Here is a 5412-nt window from a genome sequence, read left to right on the forward strand (position 1 = left end):
AAGGGGATTTGTAGAGCATTGTGCTAAGTTCCCTGCCAACCCCCTCTCAACCCACACATAGTCCATACTAAATCGAACAAATCCTTGAAGTTTCATTCATGTAGGCGTGTACTAGCACCCTTCACCGCTGGAAAAAAGAAAAGGAGAATAATAGTTAATTGAAAATGATCAAAACATGATTTTTGTCAAAAGGGGCCTCGAATCTACCTATTTTCCCGCTTCACTTCCAAATAAGAAAAGTACACAGAGCATCTCCAATCAGACTTGCCTAATCTGACCCCTTACATGTCTACAAAGACAACCAGACAGTGTTTGGCATGTACACATTGAACCTTTATTTGTCTGTTGATGCAGTTGTGTACCTCAAATTGTCCATTCACAAACATATAAATGGTGGGGATGGAGAAACCAGAAGGAGAGAAAAAAAGAAGAGAAACTTGGTCTGAATTTAAGATGGTAAGCTGTCCGAACACCCTCATTTTCTCCTTACATATGAGTGGACATCCTAAACATATGAAGACGATTTGGGAGATTGGTTGGATAGCATATTTCTTCTCTCGTATCCCGGCACTACCGCGGTTGTCCATCCGGATATATGGAAAGTATTTAATTTCCCTAGTTGGAGATGCTCTAAGCACCACAATTTTATTGTTTTTTTAGCATGGCACGATCTAAAAGTGCTAAAGCGTGTCTCATGTTTTCACACATACTGTGGTTCAGTGGCTGGTCTATAATTAGACTTTTAGTTACTATTTTCACCACTGATCACTACCACTCAGTACAACAGTGGTGTCCCTAGATACTTGATTGGCATGGAAAAATATCCTTCCATGGACCAAACCAAAAGGATAATAGTACAAACCAAGCTGCCAGGGTTGCATGGACAAATATCCTCGAGTAGCATGCATGGACTCGGTTACCTATCCAGGAGCCCACTGGTCCTTGCGCCACCACCCCACTTACCCTAAAAAAACCATGTGTTCGCAGTCCACAGTCAAACTCAGACCAACACATCTGCTCGAGTCAAAACTAGCTCTTAGCCACCAGAGCATTCCGGGCGACAACAAGACCATGCGTGTTCCGGCAAGAGTCCTGCACCACGCGACCGCCCTCGCCCCCTCCGGCACCGGAGGGACGTCGTCGTCGTCGCCTGCTTCACCACAACAACCGCCGGGGCAGGCAGAGCCGATGACGGTGGACTCAGACATGGCGGTCATCCTGGCGTCAATGATGTGCGCGCTCGTTTGCGTCCTCAGACTCGCTTTGCTTCCCGGTGCGCATGCCGAAGCCGACGCTCCAGCTCCAGTTCGTCCTCCTTCGCCACCCCGGGAGGGCCTCAAGAAGAAGGCAATTGAAGTGCTCCCCACCGTCTCCTTCGCCACAACCGCTTCACCGCAACCGGCAGCAACGAAGTGTGCGATATGCATAGCCGAGTTCGCGGAGGGGGAGAGCATGCGCGTTCTCCCACATTGCGGCCACGCCTTCCATGTTCTCTGCACCGACGCTTGGCTCCGGACCTGCGCCAGCTTCCCCTCTTGCCGCGCCTCCATCGTTGCTGCTCCAACCCCTGCACCTACGCTAGTGGTCGTAGTGGCAGGGAACAACAGGTGCGGGAGGTGCGGCGAGCTAGCCACGCCGGCTGGTGTTGGAGATAGCACGTTCTTGCCTTAATCAGTTTATCTTATTCCTCTTCTGTTCTCTGTATGAGTGAAAAGAACTTGGAAACTCGCATATGCATGTTCCTCTACGTTAGCTCTTTATTGCCATCTAGCGCTGGAAATAGAGAGCGGAAAAGTTCAAAATAAAAGCGGCCGGCCAATCAGGGGTAACTTTACTCACCAATCCAGCTGGTCAAACTATGCATATGTGTACCACAAAGGAATTATGCAAATTAGTTAACTTTTCTTCCTTGTGGGAGCTGGGAACAACTAATCAAGTTTTCTCTTTAGATATAAGATCCCTCCCATCCTATGAAGCAAGGGGTTGGTGTTGAAACACGGTACTTTCTAACGCTTTATCTTTTCCCTTTTCTTTACCATGTAATCTAAGTCCACGATATATAGTCCTTGACAGTGAGTCATTGCACTAACTATGAATGGATGGGTGGATCAGGCATGTATATCTTAATTAGTGATAAACTATTAAGATTACCTCAACGCGCATGATATATCTGGACCTCCGGCCGGTAGGCGATAGCTAGATGTGTGTACACTCTTTGTATCATTTTCCCCGTGCGTTGTCTTGCGCAAGTGGATGAAACCATCGAGCTTCACAGCTCTCTGTATCTCACTTTAACTTTTGACAAAAGCATGATTTAAAAGCGCGCCTCGCCCTCTAATCTTCTACATACATGCGCCTGGTCACTGGATACCTAGCACTATCTGCCACTTGGCTTCTTCCTCCTCCTGCAGTAGCGTCAGTTAAAGCGTGTTTCTTATCTTTAAACTCGTTTAGCTACAAGACCCATGCCACCCACTCCTCTCGTACAATTACTATCACTTGGTAGAGTATACCAAACCAACATAGGCCTTCTGACTTCTGGCTTCTTGTTGAAGCACAACCAACTTCGGTTTTGCCGGGAAGCTAGTGAGGTTAGGCCTCACTGGTTCTATCTAGACATATCTAGTATGGTTGTCCAACCCTCCCCACTTCGAGCAAATCCTCGGTTTGTTGTTGATAGCATCTTCTGGCTCCCACCGGCAACTTCTTGGAGCCTCCATCAACAGTGTTATCCAGGCTTCAAGGCTGTTCCCCAGCTTTTCTCATGATGCGCCGCCGGTGAGAGTGGAAAGAAGACGACGCCAATACAACCAAAGATATATGTTTTATTTTCTATTTTTGTAAGGATGGTCTAATAAGAACTGGACAATTTTAATAATATATGCCCTTGCCTACTGAAAAAGGGGATTTGTAGAGCATTGTGCTAAGTTCCCTGCCAACCCCCTCTCAACCCACACATAGTCCATACTAAATCGAACAAATCCTTGAAGTTTCATTCATGTAGGCGTGTACTAGCACCCTTCACCGCTGGAAAAAAGAAAAGGAGAATAATAGTTAATTCAAAATGATCAAAACATGATTTTTGGCAAAAAGGGGCCTCGAATCTACCTATTTTCCCGCTTCACTTCCAAATAAGAAAAGTACACAGAGCATCTCCAATCAGACTTGCCTAATCTGACCCCTTACATGTCTACAAAGACAACCAGACAGTGTTTGGCATGTACACATTGAACCTTTATTTGTCTATTGATGCAGTTGTGTACCTCAAATTGTCCATTCACAAACATATAAATGGTGGGGATGGAGAAACCAGAAGGAGCGAAAAAAAGAGAAAAAAAGGAAGAGAAACTTGGTCTGAATTTAACATGGTGAGCTGTCCGAACACCCTCATTTACTCCTTACATATGAGTGGACATCTCAAACATATGAAGACGATTTGGAAGATTGGTTGGATAGCATATTTCTTCTCTCGTATCCCGACATTACCGCGGTTGTCCGTCCGAAACTATGGAAAGTATTTAATGACCCTGGTTGGAGATGCTCTTAGCACCACAATTTTGTTGTTTTTTTTAGCATAGCACGATCTAAAAAGTGCTAAAGCGTGTCTCATCTTTTCACACATACTGTGGTTCAGTGGCTGGTCTATAATTAGACTTTTAGTTACTATTTTCACCACTGATCACTACCACTCAGTACAACAGTGGTGTCCCTAGATACTTGATTGGCATGGACAAATATCCTTCCATGGAGCAAACCAAATGGATAATAGTACAAACCAAGCTGCCAGGGTTGCATGGACAAATATCCTCGAGTGGCATGCATGGACCCGGTTGCCTGTCCAGGAGCCCACTGGTCCTTGCGCCACCACCCCACTGACCCTATAAAGAAACCATGCGTTCGCAGTCCACGGTCAGAACTCAGACCAACACATCTGCTCCAGTCAAAACTAGCTCTTAGCCACCAGAGCATTCCGGGCGACAACAAGACCATGCGCGTTCCGGCAAGAGTCCTGCAACGCGCGGCCACCCTCGCCCCCTCCGGCACCGGAGGGACGTCGTCGTCGTCGCCTACTTCACCACAGCAACCGCCGGAGCAGGCAGCGCCGATGACGGTGGACTCAGACATGGCGGTCATCCTGGCGTCAATGATGTGCACGCTCGTTTGCGTCCTCGGACTCGCTCTTGTTTCCCGGTGCGCATGCCGACACCGATGCTCCAGCTCCAGTTCGTTCTCTAACCCAGCCCCGGAGGGCCTCAAGAAGAAGGCAATTGACGCGCTCCCCACCGTCTCCTTCGCCACAGTCGCTTCACCGCAACCGGCAGCAACGGAGTGTGCGATATGCCTAGCCGAGTTCGCGGAGGAGGAGAGCATGCGCGTTCTCCCGCATTGCGGCCACGCCTTCCACGTTCTCTGCATTGATGCTTGGCTCCGGACCTGCGCCAGCTGCCCCTCTTGCCGCGCCTCCATCGTTGCTGTTCCAGCCCCTGCACCTACGCTAGTGGTCGTAGTGGCAGGGAACAACAGGTGCGGGAGGTGCGGCGAGCTGGCCGCGCCGGCTGGTGGTGGAGATAGCACGTTCTTGATTTAAACAGTTTATCTTATTCCTCTTATGTTCTCTTTTCCTCCGGTTTGCTAGTTAGGCTATGTAATTAATTGAAATTTTCTTAGTTAGTCGAGTATTTACCATCAGCTAGTAATTAATTACATGAGTTGTACTTGTACTTAGTTAAGTAGTAACACTATTGTTCTTGTGCTTCATTTTCTTCAACTTCGTCTACTTTGTTTGGTAAATGAGTCGCTGTACGTCGACCCAACTAGTTTAGTAGCTTTGTTGTAAAGTGCATAATATACGATACAACCACGTACGGTGAACTAAAGTGTGAACTACATATTGTTTTCCTTTCTGCGACAACAAATCTCTTCTTTGTAATTATGCTTCAACAAATTATTGGGCACAAATACAGTCCGACAATAGCTTTTAATATGTTCTGTGTGAGTGGCAGCAATCTATTGTCGTTATCAATTTGTTTTGTTTTAACCTAAGCATTGCAACATGCAACAAATTAAGTTTTTAGTCTCCATCTGAATCAATTCCCCATTGATTGAAGCAAACGGACTATGTACCGGCTCGACCGGTGGAGATTGAACGAAAAAGTGCAAGGACAAATCATAGGGAAGAACAATTTCTGCAGGACAACAATCCACTGGATCAGAAGTCATGAATCCGTAGGAGTGGAACATAACAAGCTCTGTATTGACCAGACGACCGCATACTAGTACTGCGATGGATCCGTAGGTCTTTTAATGTCTACGACATAGTCTCAACATCAAGACATACACACATAATGAGTATCAGAAAAAATAACTTAAACTCTAAACTACCCATTGTTGAAAAAAAACTCTAAACTCTAA

General features: G+C 46.5%; 2 pseudogenes; both read left to right on the top strand.

Annotated features, from left to right (window-relative positions):
• Positions 1 to 973: 973 nt before the first annotated feature.
• On the top strand, positions 974 to 1695 carry LOC147962586 (putative E3 ubiquitin-protein ligase ATL44 pseudogene; annotated as a pseudogene).
• Positions 1696 to 3850: 2155 nt separating this feature from the next.
• LOC125523767 (putative E3 ubiquitin-protein ligase ATL44 pseudogene) lies at positions 3851 to 4966 on the top strand (annotated as a pseudogene).
• Positions 4967 to 5412: the final 446 nt, after the last annotated feature.

This window comes from Triticum urartu, chromosome 7A, assembly GCF_056163025.1.
Source record: "Triticum urartu cultivar PI428250 chromosome 7A, HENAU_Tu73, whole genome shotgun sequence".
NCBI classification, from domain to species: Eukaryota; Viridiplantae; Streptophyta; class Magnoliopsida; order Poales; family Poaceae; genus Triticum; species Triticum urartu.